The sequence below is a fragment of the Pelodiscus sinensis genome, chromosome 2 (assembly GCF_049634645.1).
Source record: "Pelodiscus sinensis isolate JC-2024 chromosome 2, ASM4963464v1, whole genome shotgun sequence".
NCBI classification, from domain to species: domain Eukaryota; kingdom Metazoa; phylum Chordata; order Testudines; family Trionychidae; genus Pelodiscus; species Pelodiscus sinensis.
The window spans coordinates 232,600,393-232,621,668 of record NC_134712.1 but is presented as its reverse complement, the minus strand read 5'-3'; the positions used below and the strand labels follow the sequence as shown (position 1 = coordinate 232,621,668).

At 43.6% G+C, this 21,276-nt stretch overlaps 1 long non-coding RNA gene across 3 annotated transcripts in view; it reads right to left on the bottom strand.

Moving 5' to 3' along the window:
• Positions 1 to 21,276, bottom strand: part of LOC102450663 (uncharacterized) — a 190,074-nt gene that overhangs the window by 3,666 nt on the left and 165,132 nt on the right. For 2 of the 3 annotated variants that reach the window (XR_012902106.1, XR_012902105.1), the window contains exon 8: positions 3,341 to 11,039. This is a non-coding gene — a long non-coding RNA (uncharacterized LOC102450663). Of the gene's footprint in view, positions 1 to 3,340; positions 11,040 to 21,276 lie in introns of those variants that run through there. The other variant, XR_012902104.1, reaches the window with a different exon arrangement.

Here is a 21,276-nt window from a genome sequence, read left to right as displayed (position 1 = left end):
TTGTCACACTCAATCTTGAGACACATTAGGTTTTTTGTTCCCATTAGTTCCCTTGAAAGGCTGTTCCAGAACTGTATGCAATTTGTATCCTAAATTTATTAGTGGCCCTTTATGTTCTTGTCCCAAAACTGTATGTGTTAAAGGCTGAGATAGTTGTAACTTGCACAGGAGACACATATGTGGCTCTGCCAATAGGCCTGGTCTGCAGTATCATGCTGCTAGAAGGCCTGGACCTAGAAATGAGTGAGTGGAGAGAAGGTGCATTTCATTTAATTGTATAAAGAAATCATATACTGGCCTATTTTAAGCAGAAAATCCAAATGATTCTCTCAGGCACTAAATTAACCCAGTGGGGATTTTGGAGTGTTCCATGCAAGAGATTTCTTTATTCATGAAGATAATTGGATATTGGAGAAACCATCGTGTATCGTATCGTGATTTGTAAATGACAGCTCATATGAAAAGGATTATCAGGGCTGTTTGTGTATCTCTAACAAGGCAATTACCCAGTTACTTAGCTGCAGCAATGCCCTTAAACCCAGATTTAGGACAGACTCAAGATTCTAAACCAACAGAAGTTTGACTTGTCAAGCAGGAAGGATGCTGGCTGCATTATTCGAAAAGCCTTTCCTGTCACTCAGAATGACACTGGCCAGCTAAAGGGAGAAGGGAGTGATAATATCAGGAGAGAAGTATTGAGTGGAGGGATAAAAGAACTGTCCACCTTTAAGAAGGAAATACGAAAATTAGCCTTGAGTTATGGGCCTCTGGGAATTAAAGGGGGTGTGAATTTTACATCTGCTGAATTTTTCAGGCACTCTCTCCTTTCTGGTGGCAAAAATACATAATTCAAAGACAAAAAAAATCTGCTGTTGTAAAAAAGTTTGCAAGTTACGGGTAATTGCATTAGCACACTGAAAAAAGGGAAAGTATGCAAGAAATCCTGATTGGCATTTCTCTGTTTAAAAGGAATTATTTTCCAATACCTGAGCATGCCCAGAGGAGCTAGTCTCTGAGCAGCTGTGAAACAGAACCTTTTTACTTCAGGGTTAGTGCAGGGAGCTCATTAGCACAGCCTCAACCCTCAGCTAAACAGCCTTGTTTGCATATTGAAGCAATAGAATGTGAAGGTGTTAAAAAAGAAGAATTGCAGCCGCTACTCCTGACTGACATGTCTATCTGGGCTCTTGTGTTTACAAGAGAATAACGAAGCTGCCCCAAAGCCCCTACTGGGCCTGATTATTATGCAGAGGCTTCTTAGATTATGTATAATTGATATCCATTTTCCCTCCAGCTAACCAATGGCAGCTCTCAGGAGTAATGCTAATTCTCCTGCATCTTACCAACCAAGCAAACACTGGAAATTGCTATCTTTTTCCATGCTTAATAATTTTTAAAGACCAAAAATTGACATTTACAGTTTTCAGCAGCACAAATGACTGTACTCTTGGTGTGGATTTACTGCTTAATAACAATCACAAAATCAAAAACAGTAGAAAGACATTCAGGGCTGGAGTTAGCATAGTAATATGTTTATTTATAGTTATATACACTACATATATACACAGCATAGCATGTGTGTAGTTCTCATGTTTTCATGGCTTAGAAATATAGAAGCAACAACAGCGATACGTAATTTACACTTACTTGCTACTATTTTTTTAAAAGCTCTTCAAAGTGAATTATGCAGGCAAAGTCATTCATTCTACTGTACTGATCGTTCCCATTTTAATACTTGTCAATATACCTGTAAAGTTATGATTTAGGTTTTGTAGCTAAACCACACACAGGTGTTAAAAATAAAATGAGAAGTGCAGTGAATAGAATTATTTTAAGATTCAAAATTGTCCACTGCTTATTCAAACAAAATTCCCACTGAAGTTTTTCTTGAGTACAGAGCAGCCAAATGTGACTCTTACCCTGGTCTACACTAGGGAAACATTCAAATTAAGATTTGCATATCTTAAGTCGAAATATCTTAACTCGAATTTTGGTACCCTCCACACTGCAGGAGGTCAACAGGAGCACACTCTATCTTCGACTTCCCTTACTCCTTATAGAGGCAGGACTACTTGCACCGATGTAGTTCGAATTAGTGTGTCTTCACTACACTCACTCATTCAAACCACGGAAAATCGACTGCAGCTGCTTCGATCTTATCTGTAGTGTCAACATGAACTTGGATTACTAATCAATTCTGATACCACGGTTGGTTGTGCTGTCGTTGTTGTTTAGATAATTTTCTAATTAAGATGTTCTTGAAAGTGAAATACTAACGTCTTGAATCAGGAATAAGGTAAGTGGGCAAGGTTTGTGTAAGCCTGGTAATGTATTTCAATATTAGCCTTCACTATTTGGCTCTTCTTAAGCACTGTCACGCTATGTTTTTACTCCAAAATTTGATTAACATAACTTATGTCTGTTTACAGCCACTGAATGTCACTCAGCACAAGCACAGCTTGCATCGGGGATGTGTGTTCTCACCAAAAGTGGCTGCATGGATAGAAGATATGATGCACCCTGAGCAGATATCCTAACATGTGCTATGCTGCTATATGGTCCAATACCTTGTGGGATACTATTGCAGTTTTTTGTGGGATACTAGCAATTCGCTCGGAAATTTCTGGGAATTAGGCTCAAGTTCCCATAATGTCATCTTCTCTCTCCCACATTGTGTATTCCATCCCGCAATTCTCTTGACATTTTTTTAAATCTCCACAGTCCCAGGCACTGCTTTTTGCTTTCTGCCATCTCTCTGACACATACATGGACCATGCTCAGCTCAGCCCAATCACACATACACATTCAGGTATTTTAAAACATATACAAATGTTTGCTGATCCTCTAGTTATGCACGTTGTGGAGGTATAAGTCATTGTTCATTTCCTAGAGGGCGGAGGAACTCAGCACCAGGATTTGTACAGCCCCTGTAAAGGGATCAGCAACCATGACGTTTTCCATGGAATGGAAAGGCTGAGTTCCTTAGTCATTTAAATACATTCTTATCATTCTAATATCTATTTAACAATATTATTGCACAGGTGAGCCACACAGGTTCCAGCTCCATGTGTCAAGGCTCCCATGAGGCATGGGGACCTTGGCATGAGCTGGCACCTGATCTGCCAACATCACACTGGTAACTTTATATGCATTCGGAAAGATTGATTTTAATTCCCAGTGACGGTTTTAAAAGTAAAGTGAGGAATCTAAAGTCAATGCAAGAACAAAGGAAATGCATGGCTGGGTGCTATTTTTAAATAGAGAGGGCTGAGGAGGGGAAATCTCAGGCATGAAAAGACAAACAAACTTGATTATCAGAAATAATGCAGCTAACAATTACCTGCACTCCTTTCCCCTTTATCACGAGGCTCATCTGTGCCCATCTGGAAGGATTCATGTGACTCCAGTGAAGTTTCAAAGAGCTCCAGACCTACAACATGTCCAGGGTCACCACATGTTTTGTGGCTTCTCCTCCTTCTTCCTGTGCACTTGCAGGGGGTTCCAAACCCTGCTTTCATGAAATGTCCACAGTCACACTCAGGTGGGGTCCCTGCCAAGTATGTTCATTGTAGAAGTTCATTGTGCAGTTCATTGTAGAAGTGGTAAGTCAGGGGCAGCCCCAATTACACTGTTGCCTCCTCCCCCTCTGGCCATCTGATAGGATTGCTGAAGTTCCTTGGTTTTCACCTGGTACTACAGGTCATTTTTGTCATGCTCCAGGTTTATTATCTCCTACATGTAGATATCTATATTCCTTCCATTGTTCCTTAATTGTTTAGGTCAATTGGAACAAGTCAGTCTCCCATCAATATAGGCACCCCTGTTATATTGATGCAATAACGTCACCTCCCTGATTTACACAGTGCCAAAGCCAACCTAGTTTGACCTCTTCTCCCTAACGGCCAAAAGAGATCCAGGACTCTGGGGGTACGTCTACACAGCAGCGTCATTTCAGAATAACTGACATTATTACGAAATAACAGTATGTCTACACAATAAGCCATTATTTAGAAATAACGGTTAGCTGGAGGACTTCTTACTCCAACTCATGGTAACTCTCATTTCATGAGGAGTAAGTGAAGTCAAAGCAAGACTGTTCTTCATTCAACTTCCTACTGTGTAGAGAGCTCCAAAAGCCAAACTAAGCTATTTTGACTTAAGCTATGCAATTGACGTAGCTCAAGTTGTGTAGCTTAATTTGACTTTTGCCCTGTAGTGTAGACATACCCTGGGAGTGCAGCTAGGTGTAGTTCCTACTCTGTACCTTGCTCAGATGCTCACCAAAGTGGACAGATAGATGTGTTCACCAAGGTGAGCAACCACAAAAAGGTATTCCAAAAGCATACTGGGGGGATGGCTTTTTTTGTCTGTGAGCTAGAGGCAGTGGCACCTCAAGGACAGAACACTGTGGGACAGCTGCTGGAGGACTGCTGGGGTTGTCACAGATAATGTAATGACTACATTAGCTCTAAGTCAAAGTAAGTAAGTTGACTTCGGCGCTGCGTATATAAGGGAAGTGGTGTTATTGCATCAATTTAACTGGGGTTCCTATATTGATGGGAGACTAACTTCTTTCAATTGACCTAATCCAAAATCTAATTCTAATCTTCTCTTCAAGAAAAATGCATATGCCAGAACTAGGCAAATGTAGAAAGGGTGATAGTTCCCAAAGTAGAGGGATTCAATATGAACCTATCACTCCACTAAAAAGTTATAACCATTATCAGAAGTCTAAAGCCCCAAAATACATATACCTAAAATACCAAAAATCTATCAGATGCATCTATCTACTAAAGACCCAGTACAAGACTGTAAGGCAGGAGTATCCAAACTTTGTCTAGCTGATTGCTACATTGGCAACCTCCCAGAAGCCCCAGGGCTGCCCGACATTGCAAAAAGCCAAGCCGATTGCATCTGCCTCCTTATCTGTAATAAAGAAAGTCAGAAGACACAGGTGACAGCTAGGGATGTTAAGTAATGGTTAATTAGCTAATCGAGTAGCCATTGTTACTCAGATGATCTTCACTTACATCAAAGTAGAGCATTATATGCCAGGACTTGTGGACACTATGGGCTGAATGCCTGTATTAAACATGAAAGGCCGTGTAAATCATTCTGGGACTCCATAACTGGCTAACAAACCACACCATTGCAACAACATCTTTATCCCAAGAGAAATTGAAAGAACATAAATTACATCCCAAATAGTAAGAACCCTTTATTGGCCAGGTAAACAGGCTAGCAAGCCAATGGGTTTTTTTTTCATCTCTACATTCTATGTATGTTACAATGATCTGCAGAGTAGTCAGTGATGTTTAGCCAAAGTCTGGTCATATAGCACTGATTCTCTTCCTTATTTCCAGGCGTTAATTTCACTAAAAGCTAGAAACACTTTAATTAAATATTAATTTACTATTTATTACCATTTATTATATTATTGCTGTTCCAGGTAAAGAAAGTCTGAGCTTTTCATAGGGATATTATTAGCTCTCCAACAGTAGAGAGGGATCGGCTGTGTGCCCATGAGATGATCTATATTAAGATGTGGCCCATGTTGTAAAAAAGTTTGAGAACTCCATGTATAAACCAAAAACCTCCAAGAATTTTTCTGTAGTTGGCTAGGCTTGAAATGTTCATACTTTTCATACATTGTACAGATGAGAAATGATGATCTGAGTCTGTCTAGTTAGCCACAGCAGTTATGTGAAAGTATTTGTGGTATTTCTCCCTCATCCCTTCCCTCCAAAAAAAAAAAAAAAAAAAAAAGGTGCACTAATGGGACACAAACACCCTCTCTGGAAGAGCCCATGTGTCATTTGTAGGGGTGGCCATAGTTGCCTTGATTCCAGTTTCCAAGGACACTGGACCCTGTGCCATGTGGCTTTTATGTAATTACTTATTTATTTGCACCATTGTGGTTGGCCAGCTGTTTTTGCTGTGCTGATTAGTTGGCTTTGGGGGGATGGGAGGGGAAGGGAAGGGCCTGGGCCCATGGGAGTATTTAGACAGCAAAATGGTTAGTTCTGCTCCTGCATGCCACTTTCTGGGAAGAGGTGTATTTGTTTTTCTTAGCAATGAAACATCTCTGTACCAGCTCTGAGACTCATAGCTTTCCTTGGTTAAGGAGCAAGAGCACTCACAGGTGTGAATGGTTTTGCAGGAGGTTTTTGGATACATCTACACTACAGTGCTGCAGCTACACCATAGTAGAGCAGGCATGTGCTACACTGACAGAAAGGGGTTTTCTAGCATTGTAGTAAATCCACCTTTTCCACAACTAGAGGAATGGAAGACTTTTTCTGGCAACCTAACTGCTTTTACAGTGCAGGTTGGATTGATCTAACTATCTTGCAGAGGGTGTGAAATTTTTCACAACCGTGAGCAACATAGCTAGGTTAAGCTAAGTTTTCAGTGTAGTCCAGACCTTTATTACAAAGTTTCTTGTGCTCCTTACAGTAGTGGAAAAAGAATTAAAAAGTTACCATACCACATGTTATCATAAACCAAAATCTATAAAAATAATTCATATATATATATATATATATATATATATATATATATATATAGTGAAAAACTTGTCCCAGAACATAAAGAAAATGGGCATAAAAATTACTTTGGGGTCAACTTTGTCCACAGGGTGCATGTAACTTGCATCTTTTGTCATTTGTTCTCTGTGTACTGCATCTTCAAATAGACAGAGGCTGCCCTCCTGCTGCAGAAGCAGCTGTTATTTTGTGCTCAGATGCAGCCTGCTTCAAAGGAGATACACCCACAATGGTCTTGATCATAGGCGCTGGCTTCCTCTGGGCCTGGGTGCTCAATTCCAGACACTGTCCAGACCCTGCTCCCACTCCCATCCAGCCCCTTCCCCTAAACTCCCAACACTGTCCTGTCTCCTCCCATCCCCTCTCCAGCCCAGGCCCTGTCACTACCCTACTTCTTCCCTCAAGTCTTCACCTCAACCCCATCTCTTCCCACCCCCTCACCTCTTCCCACTCGCTCCCATAAGCATGTCCCATCCCCAGGCCTCCCCTCCCTCCCAGAGCATCCTGCAAAAGAGCTGACTGAGGCAGGCAGGAGTCATTGGGAGGGTGCGGGAGGAGTTGATGGGTCGGGCTGGAATGGTGTGGGAAGCTGGCTGCCGGTGGGTGTTAAACACCCACTAATTTTTTTCTGTGGTGCTCTAGACCCAGAGCACACAGAGTCTTGCCTGTGGGTTGATCCTGCATCGTTAAATTTCATGGGAATTGACTTTCATGGAGAAAGGAATTTGCTTTAATGCATGTGGAATTTGTGCATTCTCATTGGGTATGTCTACACTTGCACCCTAGTTCGAACTAGAGATGCAAATGCAGGCATTTGATATAGACAATGAAACTGGGATTTATCCTGCGCTTCATTAGCATGATCTCGCCAGCGCGCTAGTTTGAATCACATCTGATTCAAAAAAGGAAGTGCGTGCCGGGATGTGTTAGTTCGAACCAAACCCCTTGGTTCAAACTAACGTTACTCCTCAAAAAACGTCACCTGCCAACATCTGCTGTTGTTCATGCATAATACACATGGTCTTAGCAGTGGTTTACATATTTCCACTGGCCAGAGAAAGATCAGTCTGAGTATGTGAATTCCCAGACAAGTGCCCACTTATATGGTATCTGTCCTCATTGACCACAAACCAGGGATTAATCTGTAAATCTCCTGAGCAGAAAACCTGTACCTCTGTGCAGGCCCACTGAGAGAAATTTGGGGGCTCAGTACATCTGCTTTGCTGAACTCCACCTCCCTCCCATTTCTTTATTTACCCAGATGTTTTGGAGGCCTCTCCTGAGTTCAGGGTGTGATATAATTATCCCTCCTCCCACAACTCTTCAGCCCTGCCCTGCCTCTCGGGGTAACGAGACTGGTTGTATAAATGACAGCATGAACAAACTTATACCCTCTGTGGATGCATACTGATGAGTGGCTTACACAAACTTCTTTGAAATATTGAAAAGTTCATATCTGGATTTGTACCCAAAGCCATCTGGTATTATTGCTCCGTTCATCCAGCAAAGTCATCAGAGAGATTTGTAAACCAACAAGCCTCATAACACACAACACACTGTTAGGTACAGTAGCTAATGATTACTGTATCTATTTTACGGGTGGGTAAACAGAGTCTAGAACTCCATCCCTTCACTAATTCTATATATTTTATTGGAACGTTTTGCAAGTAGAAGATTCAGAAACTATTCCAAGATGTTTCATCTCATGCATTAGTCAGCAGGAAAACACAAACAAAAACTGTCCGTGTCTGCAAACCTCTGAATGTCTACAAGTTTAAAAGTAAGTGCAGTTCACAAATCAGTTCTGGCTGTTCCTGATACTTTTTATTCTATGCTCATCATTTTCTGCATGGTAGTTAATAACAGGGGTCTTTTGAGTTGCTACTTCCATGATTATACACTGGTGACACATGGCTCACAAATGAAGCAACAGCATGAAAATGACTGCAGGACATGATTATAGTAAGGAATAATTGAATGCACTTAAACCTATGGGCCAGAATAAACTGTAGCCTGGCACTCACATAGTACTCTGTATATCTTCATTACCTTTCAGTGGGAATGCCACATGGAGAAACAAAAAGTTTACTATGAACAGTAGAAATTCTCACTAGCAATAAGGCAATATAGTCCAGCTGTACAAAGAATAACTTGCTTGAATGAATATTTAATGGCTGCTTAAAGAGAAGCGCACATGGAGTGAGGAGAACAAAGTTTGCCTTTCAAAGATTGCTCCTGTGTAAGGTCACGGCAATTTGTTTTGCATCTCTAATGGACTCTAGTATAAACTCCCTCTTTATTTTATAAGGTTTGTCTCTCTAATTCCTAGCAGCTACCAGACTGGCAACTGTGGAACACATGATATTTCAAGTATCCTGCAAAAACCGTCCCTATTCCTGTGTAGCCTCACAAATACTGTGTGTGGCTTTGGTACCTAAGTAAGCCCTATTGTTCCACATTGCCTTGAAAAGGAGAACTTAACTAAATCAGAATGCAATAGAAATGAGTGCCCAGAAGCTGCTGCAGCTATTCATTCTCTAGAAGTCTAGATGGAGACAAGCTGCTAAATAGTCACTGAGCTCAGTGTCTTGCAAAGTTTTTGTTCAAAACCAGTTGAAAGCAGGAGAAGCTCAAGGATAATAAAAGGTGAACCAAGAGTAATGCTTTGGAGAGATATAGGGAAAAAAAACAAATGTACATAAGTCTGTCACCTGTCCAAAACTCAGAATTCAGGGTCTAATAACCTCTTATGGCTACATGGATTCAAATCTCAAATTCTTGAGTCGACAGAGAAACCAGTCTCTTATTTTATAGGTTTATTAGTTTTATGAAAGTTCTTTGCTATTTTTCCTGTCTACTACTAGATTTTCAATCTCTTGCCTGTCTAGCTATGTGCATTCAACACCACACAGACAAAAAGGCTGCTTCCAAAGCAGGGAGCAATTTACTCGGGCTGCTTTGTTGCTCAAGATCCTTTTTCAGGCAGCACCTCATTGCTGAAACAAACTAATCACAAGCACACTGGTTTGGTAATGAAGTGCTATGGAGTTACAGGAGCTCTTGGGGCCTTACACATATTTCCTGAAAGAAAAATGAGGTGAGTGCTTAGCGCGGGAAATTTTGCACAGTTTTCTTGATCAATCGCATTTTTATTCTGGCATAAAATAAGCTAAATAATTGCCCAATGATTGGTAGATCTCAAGAAGGTTGAAGGTTCATTTAAGAAAGGTGTTAGTGATTACCTATAAAAGTGTGCTAGAAATCTAGTGAAGACAGGCAGTACACCAGTAGAGCTGCATCTGCCTTTGGGGGCTATTTTCCATGAGTTATATGTAATAGTCCGCCAAGATTGGCAAAAGGTTAATACAGGGAGTCACATAAGGAACATCACTACAGCGTTTGCTTTGGTCAATCAGCTTGATTGAATTCAGTGAAATGACACCACATCTCACTGCATACATTAACAATTGTTCTTCCTTGTTTAGACATAAATGGCTGCTATAAAAATAAGATGAGAGATTTCAGTAGGGGAGAAGTAGAATGGATAGCTGCTCTTGACTCTGTGGCCTGAATTAGGTCCGTAAAATTATGTCATAGGCATATGAAAAATCCACACACACACACACACCCAAGTGGTGCAGTTACATCTAACTAACTCCCAATGTAAACAGCACTAAATCAACAGGAGAATTCTTCCATTGACTTAACTCCCCACCCTCAGGGAGGTGGCTTACCTACACCATTGGGGCTATGTCTAGACTGCAGGCTTCTTTTGGAAGAAGTGTTTCTGGAAGAGGTCTTCCGAAAAATCTTCTTCCAAAAGAGAGTGTCTACACAGCAAAAGCACACTGAAAAAGCAATCTGCTTTTTTGACAGATCTCATCCACACTGAGTGGATGCTAGGATGTAAGCTGTGATTACTATGGACGGAGTGACCACCAGGGCACCTGTGTTTTTTCCTCTTTCCTCTTCTTTCAAAAGAACTCTCTCTTACCCGTCCACACACAACTTTTCTGAAAGAGCTCTTTCAGAAAAAAACTTCTTCATTGTAGAAAGAGGTTTACCTATGTTAGAAAAACCCCTCTGTTCTTTCAATTTTATTTCGAAAGAACATGATTGCAGTGTAGTCGTAAGTGAAGTTTTTTTTGAAAAACGACCTTTTTCCGAAAAAACTCTACAGTGTGGACGTACCCTGGGAGAAACCCTCCCAACAGCATAAAGAGTTTGTGCATGAAGCACTACAACAGCCCAGCCCCACCAGCGCAGCTGTACCCTTATAGCATTCTCAGTGTAGACGTATCCTGAATTATAGCAGAATTTTGCCAGTGTCATTCTACTGAAGTCACTTGACTTTCTCCTGATTTACACTGTTGTAGGTGAGAGAAGAATCCAATTCAAAGCTTCCTGTGGTCTGAAATCCTCTCCACATATGCAGATTTGGGGCTCAGAAAACAAAATCTTGTTACTTTACTGGTCAAAAAGTAGGAAATAGGTCTGTGGACAAAAAACAGGAGAAAAAAAGTGATTATTATTAATGTCCAAGAACTGTGTGCACACATAAGATGGCAGTCCTTACCTCTTGGAGCTTCCCAGTCTTAGAGATTCTTCCCTTTCTACTTATGGTGATATATTCCTCTCTTCCGTCTCGTAGGACTGTTTATATTTCTTGGTCTTGTTCTAGCAGGAGCATCCCCTTTTATCTTGTTATTAGACAAGCAGAAAAACATTTCCACTAAACAAATTCACTTATAAAAACAACAGCTTGCCAAATAAGGTGATCGCAGGGTAATGGTGTGTGATTTAATGAGGGGCAGCTGAATGAGCAGCTAGCTCTCCAAGGGCCTGTCTCTTCTGCCTCTCTCCTCATGTAGTCATGGCTGTCTGTGCAAAGTGAGTGTAAAATGTTACCATTCTGATTTGGTGTATTTGACTCTCAGTTCAGACAGGTGTAAATAATTACCACAGGTACTAGTGGAGGATCAGGCCCCAGCGGAATTCGGGATGGAACTCATTGTTGGAGCCCAGTTTTTAGAGAGAATCTAGGAGCAACAGAGAACTGTCTGTGACTCACAGAGCATGAAACTGTCTGATCAGAATGCAATACAGGGCAGTCATGATGGGTGTAAATATACAGAGGTGTACATTTCATGAAAGCAATATAGCTGGGCATTCGAGCACGACTCTGCAGTGTACCAGTTTCTGTTTTCGTGTCACATAAGCTCCTGTATGAAATTCGGAAGTGGCTCTCTGTTGCTTCTAAACACGCTGCAAAGGGGAATGTCAAGGTGTGCGGGGCAAGGATGGATGTATAGTAATAGACTAATCAGTAGAAATTCTCCACTTAGTAAAATTAAAACTTTAATACAACTAGCTTACACACATGGCACAGCCTCTAACCTCCCACCACCACCACCACCATTTCCCCTGTCCTTCTCAGGATCTCTCATTGTGATGATTAGGGTTTTTTCATATACGCTGAATCGGAAATCTATAAAACCATTCAACACGGATGAGGCTGAGCTGGACTTTTCTTTAAGCCTTCCAGAGGCTGCCACTGCAGGGAGTAGCCATAATAATAAACAGATGGGACCAACATTTAAAACAAAACAGCACAACTACTTTTTTTACATGGATTAAATGGAGAAAAATCTTTTGTATCTATGTAAACAAAAAGGAAATTCAACCAGAAGATGAATTTGGAAAGATTCACCGATTCTCTCTCAGATCCTGAGATGCTGAGTGTGGGCTACGATCTAATAGTTTTGCAAAAAGCCATTAATTGACCTGGGATTTAAAAAGCATAGATATACTAGGTCCCCCTGAATTGAAGGTTACAAACCACCCTTATGCAGGGAGCTGGCAACCTTTCTAATCATCCCACACCACTTCATTCACAGTTGCCATAGCAGAAAGTAAGTGAACTATTTGAAAGAGTGTCGTTTCAGAATCACTGCCAGAATTAGGGCATGAAGGCACTGCATTATTCTCGGGGAGAACACCAGTCTAGCATGGCACTAATAGCTGGTTTAAACAGTACTGTAGTTAGGAAAGTGAAGGTTAAGGTTAAAGTATGTCCCCTGCTACCACCCAGCACAGCTATCACCCTGCACAATTGTAATGGTGGTATTACAGTTCACAAGGCAATATTAAAGTAGTTGCATCAGTGTGCTCAAACTTTCCTTCTCGTACATCCCCTTACCAGTAATGGAATGTGTCCATCCTCCCGACCCCCGAGGCCAGGAGCAGCATCACGTCTGGGCTGGGGGGGCTGCAAGCCAGGATCAGGGACCAACCTGCAGCTGGCAGGAGCAATGGCCAACAGCCAAGCCATGGCCAGGAGTGGGGCCACAGCTGAGCCCAGGGCCAGAGCTGGGGCAGTAGCTGAAGCTGGGGGAAGGGGCCAAAGGTGGACATGGAGTGGGGCTGGAGGTGGGGTAGGCAGGGTGGCACACTCTTCCCGTCCCTCATGGGAATTGGCCTTGGTCTCACCATTCCCCCTCACCCCGCAGAGATATTCTTCCATGCTCATCTGGGGGAGCTGATCCCACAATTTGAGTTAGATTGTGAGCTCTTCAGGGACGTGTCTTTTTATGCCATGTTCTTACAACAGCTAACACAATGGAGTTCTGTGGTTCCCAGGCATGTCCCATTTTTAAAGGGACAGTTCCGTATGTAAGCCCTCCTGCAGGTGTCCCGACCTTTCTTAAAAAGAGGCAAATTGTCCCATATATTCTGTCTCCACACCCCTCCTCTGCTACCATCAGGTTCTGCTGCTGGCCAGATCCCTTCTTGCCAGCCACCTGCCCATCAGCAGTGAGTGCGTGGGGGCAGGGGCAGTGCCAGCAAGGAAAGGTGGGTGTGCAAGGCTGGTGGCAGGGCAAAGATGCAGCAAGTTCCCACTGCATGCCAGCTTGCAGCCAGCAGGATCCTGCCCCCACACCTCATTTCCAGCTGGCACTGGCTGCATGCTGCAGTGGTTGGTGAGCGCATGCAAGCGCTAGGTAGCAGCCAGGTATGTGTTGCTCTCCTGTCCACTCACTGGTCCTTTACATGCTCCCCCTTTCACTGGCCTCTCCATGCTTTGCTCATTCTCTCCTCTATCCCCACTGCTTCTCCCCAGTACCCCGGTATAGCCTTAGACCCTCTGGCCTGGCCATAAGCCGCACTTAGTGCTGACCCTGGAAAGCCCCTCTGACCCTCAATTAAGCATGGTAGGGGAGAAGCAATTTCCAACCTATTCACAGCCCAAACATGCAGGCTCTACAGCAGCCCAAGGACAAGAGTTTCATGCCCTTTTCCCCCATGTCCCTCCCTGGGTCCTGCCCCCTAGGAGGCTGCTCCATTCTCCAGCCAACCTCTCATGCTGGCCAGGTATACTGAAGCCCCTGCAGTCAAGTTCCTTGGGCCCTGGTGCATAATGAATCCTCCTTCAGGCTTCACCTCTTCCTGCCTGCACAATAGCCAGGGGACAAAAGGGGCTGGGTTATGTCGGTGGCCAGCAGCAGCCTAGGGGCACTGGGGCTTTGAGAAACTGTGTGAGCAGGAAGGGACAAGCTGCTACCAGTTACACAGGAGTGGAGCGAGGCGCAGGAGAGGGGAGAAAAGAGCTCGGCAAAGACACAAGCAGATCATCCCTTTTCCTCTTGTCTCCTCCCCAGTAGCTCAAAGCAGTTTCTGTCCCATGCAATGCTGAAAGGCTGCTGCTAGCCCCACTCTTGTGTGAACCCTGGCAGAAATCTGGGGAGAGGATATATGACCTTCCCCCCCACATGCACATGTTGCCTTGGGAAGATGCAGTGTCTGGTACCAGAAGAGACTGCCCCATCTCGGGGGCTCAGCCAGGCAAAGAGGGTGGAGAAGACTGTGGGGCATGATTGGATTGGTTGGTTACCCCCACCTCTGAGAGACATGTAAGTGTGTCACTTCTCCTCGTGGTTGTAGGAGTGGAGGGGTGTGTGTCACTCCTCTCTGTGTGAACCCTAAAGCCTTAAAGATAAGAAGGTAAATAAAAAGAATCCAACTATGCAGTATTTCTTTGCAACAGGGTCTCAGTCAACATGCTGTTCATTTGAATGTTTCTATGATTGATTGCATTGAACTCACTTGAATAAGAGTGCCTCATAGGGAAATATGGTCACCTAACCATAATAATAAATTAAGACAGAATGTTCCCTCTAAAACTTCCCTGGTGCCTAAATATTATAGCTCCTAAGGTCTTCCTTTTAGGCTTTTGCACTGTTTATGTGAGTACAGGGAAGTTCAAATGGAGGTATAACATACATTCTACTATTGCTTTCTGCTGTTTTTGGTTAATTTCCCAGTGGATAAATATTTACTCCCATTGACCACCTTAGCTCCCTTGGAATTAATGCAAATATTCATTTATAGAACACAGATTATTTTTTCAATATGTTGTGTCCTTCAGACCTGTAACAGTGTTTATATTATAATTGGACCTACAAGACCCAGCCAAGATCAGGGGCTCATTATGGTAAGCACTATCATTACATACAAAGAAACTCTCTTGTCCATAGCACTCCAGAGCTGGAACATCCACAGGGAAAAAATCCACCTGTGCCAAGCTCCACTCTCCTCACCCACTCCCCTGCCTCTCACATGTCAGTGGTCCTACTGACCAATACCTCCCCTTTCTTCCCAGCGCTTCCAGAATGTCACAAACAGCTGGTTTGTGGTGTTCAGAAAGCTCCAGGAGGGAGGCAGAGGAAAAGGATGGGAAAGAGAAGAGGCAGTGCAGGGATGGAGAATTGGGGCAAGTGATGGAATGGAGATGTAGTGGAGCTGCAGTGGAAGAGTGAAACAGGGAGTGGGGCAGTGGTGGAATTGAGGCACGGTGGGGTAGAGCAGAGGCAGGACCTGGAGGAAGGAGGGGGTGGAGCTAGGGTGGGAAGAAGTAGGGTAAGGGCAGAGCAGGGGTGGGGTTTGGAGGAAGGGGTGGAATGGAGGCAGGGCGGGTCAGGGCAGGGGCAGAGTTTGGGGGAGGGGATGGAGTGAGGGGGCCTGGTGCAGAGTGGGGGGTTGAGTACCTCCCTGGCTGGAGGGGAAGTCAGCACCTATGCTCTTGCACCCAACGAAATTAAATCTAAATTGACAAAACAGGCAAAGAAAGTGAGCAAAGAACTTCAGATGGGGCACTGAGGTACAGAGAGATCTAGTGTTGTCCAGAGCTACATATAAAGGGTGGCAGGTTCAGGAACAGAGCTCAAGTCCCTAATTCCCGTTTCAGTGCTTTGGCACTTCCTTTCTTACATCCTCTTCCTCTGATACAGTATATTGTATAAATGTCCTTATACTGCACACATGACCAAGATAATGTATAATATGATATGCTATTGTATTCATGTACTAAACACAGATAAAAGCACAAGCCAGGGAATAGATGAGTTTTATATTGTGCTTGTGAATGTCTCCGATCACCTACCGTAATGTGCCAGAGTTGTTTCCATTGTAGCTACATAATGTGAAACTCTTGGTGTTTGCCACTGTCTGTGCAAGAGTCCAACCTCAATATGAGACTATAACAATGACAAAGAAAATGAATTTTGTATTGTGTGTTTTGTGCGAAATATATTCCAAATCTTGTATAGACTTAATGCAGTTAATTCTCTAATAGTAAAGAGGAAGTTAAGCATATGAGAGAAAACATGTCTTCAGATGTTGTGAGTTGGAGGGGTTTTTAAGGTACCAGGGGCTACAAGGTAAAAGGCTTTCACACAAAAACAGAAAAGATTGCATGGAGGGACAGAGAAAATATGTTAGTCTTAGATGAACTGAGGGAATAAGGAGAGGGGAAGGAGCAAAAAAGGTCTACAAAGAATCTGGAGCAAGTACATAGGGTTAGGTTCATTCTCATGGTGTCACTCAGGGTACATCTTCATTGCACACTTATTTCAAAATGATTATTCCGAAATAGCTTATTTCAAAATAGCACGTCTACACTGCAGGGAAGCCTCAAAATTAGTCCGAGGCAGGCTTCCCTAATGTGGACATGCTACCTTGATTTAAAGCCCCAGGAAGCACTGGGGAGGAATAATTTAGAATGACCCTGGTGAGGGGCTATTTCGAAATAGCAGCAGTGGAGCGTCTACACATGCCTTATTTTGAAATAGCTATTTTGGAATAGGCGTTATTCCTTGTAGAATGAGGTTTGCAGATTGCAAAATAAGCCGCCTGTTATTTCAAAATTATTTTGAAATTATTTCAAAATAACGGAATGGCTGTGTAGATGTTCACACTGTTATTTCGAAATAACACTAGTTATCTTGAAATAACGGCGCAGTGTAGACGCACCTTTAGACAGCACAGAGGCACCGAGTGAGGGTATGTACCTCCATGATATTCTGTCCTGAGCCAAATATGACACATTCCTGGATAGGATGCTTTTGAGAGACAGGTGTTTGTTGACACCATCCAATCACAGTGGTTTAAGTCCTTCAGAGGGTCTTTTCTATCTTGCTTTCATTGAATCAAGATGAGGATGCCTCTTGCAGCAGCATTCTGCACATGCTACCACAAATAGCTGAGACCTGAGGACACCATAGGGATGGGAACTGCAAGAGTCAAAATAAGAGAATGTTATTCCACTGGGAGGCTGACAAATAGCAGGAGGAGCAAAGAAGAAAGCATTAATAGCAACAGTAGCTGAATTGTGTGGACAGAAAAGGAGCTAATGATAAGTAAGTAGAGAACGCAGAGAAGAGAGTATTCAGAGAAAAGAAAGAATTGCAAACATGTTCTGAGTACAGCACACCAGGCCAAAACAAAACAAAAGCTCCCCAAAATATCCTAAAATTCTCACTGATCAAATGTAGCCATGGCAGAATGTAAGTTGTAAATGCAGCCACAGTACCATAACAGAACCGCTAACTGTGTCATGGAAAAACACACAAATTACTGCAATGAGGGAGCAAGAAAAAAAGTCAGATCTCAAAGCTGAAGATGCACAAACAATCCAAACCAAAAGCTACCTTGCAACCTCCAATGTGGTGCTACAATGAACACTTTTCTGCTGCACTCGCTCCTTAACTGAAGTTATCTACACCTAACTGAAAGATTATGCCCCTCACCACTGAAACTCGCCCAGTGCAGGAGAACAACACACCACCACCCTACTCAAGAACACAATTTAAAGGGCACCAATACTGATTATTGTTTTTGAACAGAAATTTGTGAAATGTTTTGAAATTTACCCTCCAGGGATGCTTGTGATGCTTTGTACGCAGCATTGTAGGGCACCTTGCTAACACCTGCCCTTAGCATAAGAAAAATTTGTCTGTGCCTGCTCAGGGTCCATTTCCCAACTCCACCAATTTCTAGCAACACCGGCACCTCCTTCCAGGACCTCCACAGGCCCCCGCTCTCTCTGCACAAGTTAATAATAGAAACATACTAACCCCTAAGCCCTCCAACAGTCCACCTGCAGCGTTCAGCCCCTGACCCTTTGGCACTCACAGAATTCATAGCTCCGCTCTCTAAAAGGCATAGTACATACCAGTTTACCAGTTTCCCCTGAGGATCACCACTCTGCTCTGCACACAGAAGTTTATTTAACCAAGAACATAGATTCAAGTAATAGCAAATAGATGGAAGTTTTGGAAAGAAAGGGTTACCTATAAAATAAAATGATAACACATCCTAGATGCTGGTATTGCTCACCAGTGTTTTTCAGTTAGTTCATGAAAAAGGGATCATGTGGCAGGAAAAATATGACCTACCATGCACCCGTTCTGAGGAGGTTTCATGTACTGCCCCTGCCCCGACCAAAATCTCACAGCACCCATTAGCCAGTTTCTGGCCAAGTGAAGCTGCCTGGCCCATCTTGTGGTGCAGGCAGTGCTGGAGGGCCCTTCCCTCCTCAAGGGGCACATGGACCTCGCAGCTGGTTGCTTTGAGTGGCACGTAGGCATGACAGGCAGAGACCCTGCCTGAGGGACCTGCTGCACTCCTGGCCAGGAGCCACCTAAGGTAAATGCCTCTCAGCCAGAGCCTGCACCTGGCCCATGTGAAGTACAAACATTTTTACTTATACAGAAGGAATATTATTGAAATCCTGTAATTCGATATATTCTTATGGTTTCATTTTTATTTGATGTAACTTTTTTTTCCTTTTGATGTCTAAAAAGTAAAATTAATTTTAAAGAGCCTCCCTCTGACTTCTAGAGCCATGCATGGCTGGGCTTGTATTCTCTTATCATTTGTATCCCTCTAATGATTTCATCCTTCAAGGGGGCTGACAACATTTCTTCACTTGATCAGTAGCAAGAACAGTTGCTTCATGCTGTAGCTTGCAAAATTGAAGGGATGGGTTCTTGGCCTTGGAGTCCTGACATGGGGGCAACTGCAGCACTATCCCATTTACAGAGGGGATAAATCTCCATCCCAGTTTTATATGCCCTTGAGAGCTCATTTATTCAGCTCTGAGTCCAGGTGGTTGCTCCATGCAGATGTTCCAAAGCAGTGATTTCAATGATGAGCTCCATAGTACAGAAGAGTATTGAGGGGCACTCGTGAGAAATCCTCACATCTGCAGCTAAGGCCACTTTATAGTGCCTCACTCAGAACTGTAACCAACCGTCACCATTACAGGCAGTCCCCAGGTTACGTGGATCCGACTTATGTCGGATCCCTACATACGAATGGGGCTTTTCTTGCCGCGGAGGACACGGGCAGCGGGACCTCCCAGATGTGCCGCGGTCCTTCCGCCCGCATCCTCCGCGGCGAGAAAAGCTGCTCTGCATCTCCCTGGTCTGCTGGGGTGGGCCCCCCAGCAAACTAGGGAGACGCGGAGCAAAGCTGCGGAGGACGCGGGCAGCGGGACCACGGCGCGTCTCAGCGGTCCAGCCGCCCGTGTCTCCCTGGTCTGCTGGGGGGGACACAGCTAGTGCGCTCCCCCCCCCCCAGCAGACCAGGCTTTTCTTGCCAACGCCTGGGGTAGAGCAGCTGGGGGGCTGCCAGGTTGGTCCCACAGCGCCGAGGTGCGACGCTACTGGACCAACCCAGCAGCACCCCAGCTGCTCTGCCCCAGGCGTGTCCGATTCAGCCACTGCTGAAACTGATCAGCGGCTGACTACAGGAAGCCCGAGGCAGAGCTGCTCTGCCCCGAGCTTCCTGGAATCAGCCGCTGGTCAGTTTCAGCAGCGGCTGACTTGGGAACGCCTGGGGCAGAGCAGTTGGGGTGCTGCCAGGTTGGTCCAGTAGCGCCGAGGAGCGGCGCTGCAAGACCAACCCAGCAGCACCCCAGCTGCTCTGCCCCAGGCGTGTCCAATTCAGCCGCTGCTGGTCAGTTTCAACAGCGGCTGAATCTGGATGCCAGTTCCGACTTACATACAAATTCAACTTAAGAATAAACCTACAGTCCCTATCTTGTATGTAACCCGGGGATTGCCTGTACCAAACTCTTCAGTAAAATTTTCATTGGTCATCCAAATCTTTGCTTCATGCCATTGGGGAGACCCATGAAAGAGGTGGGGGAGGGTAAACTATGTAAAATAATGAATGCAGGAATCATAATTGTAGTGAGAATCTTACTCGGTATTTGACCACAATTCTAATCTCCCCCAAATTCATACTTGGTATAAAAGTGAGGCCATGTTATCCACTGTGCAACAGTGTTGCCTTAGACCAGTATTTCTCTACCTTTTTTTATAAAGCACTCCTTTAAAAAAAATAGAAGTACCCCCTTTAAAAAAAAATAAAATACCCCCAGTACCTACAGTTTTCAGACACACCAATTTTTTTTCTACCATTGCAACACATTTGTTTAAACAACTTAATCATAGCCAAGTGGGTGATGAAATTTTTGGATGTGAAAGTACAAAAAATAATAAAGTGCTGTCAAACTTAAAACAAAAATTCAGTTTTCTCCAAATTTCAGTTACGTTGACGTACCACCCAGTCTTCTCTCGAGTACCCCTGAGGGTACACGTCCCACTGGTTGAGAAACACTGCCTTTGACCAACCGCTCTTTCTATTACTTTTCATTTAAACCTGGTTGGTAGAGACTTTAAATGGACTAAATAAACATACATAAGTGAGAGACGCACCAAGAGGTTTATGAACTGAGTTCCTATAACAGCGTACCTCCAGGTATTAGACAGCTAGGTTTTTCCACACAGTTGGGCTTACTCTTTGGGTTAGAACTGTCATTCACTCAGGATGAAATTAAGATAAGCAAATCTGTCACACTCAGGAAGAACAACTAAAATCTAATTTTAACTGGATTCGCCCCCCCCCCCCCCCTCCTCCTTCTCTAAACCTACTCGACATTCTTATCAATAAACTAAGGAAATACAACTTAGATGGTGTCAGGTGGGTGCACAACTGTTTGGATAACCATTCTCAGAGAGTAATTATTAATTATTCAGAGACATAGCATAACAAAGTCAAAGGTATAACAAGTGGGGTTCCACAGGACTCTGTTTTGGGACTGGTTCTGTTCAATATCTTCATCAATGATTTATTGGCATAGAGAGTACGCTTATTAAGTTTGCAGATGATACCAAGGTGGGAGGAGTTGCAACTGCTTTGAGGATAGGTTCATAATTTAAAATGATCTAGATAAACTGGAGAATGGTCTGAGGTAAATAGGATGAAGTTTGATAAGGACAAATGCAAAGTAATCCACTTAGGAAGGAGCAACTGTCTAGAAAGGAGTATTGCAGAAAGAGATCTAGGAGTCATAGTGGACCACAAGCTAAATAGGAGTCAACTGTGT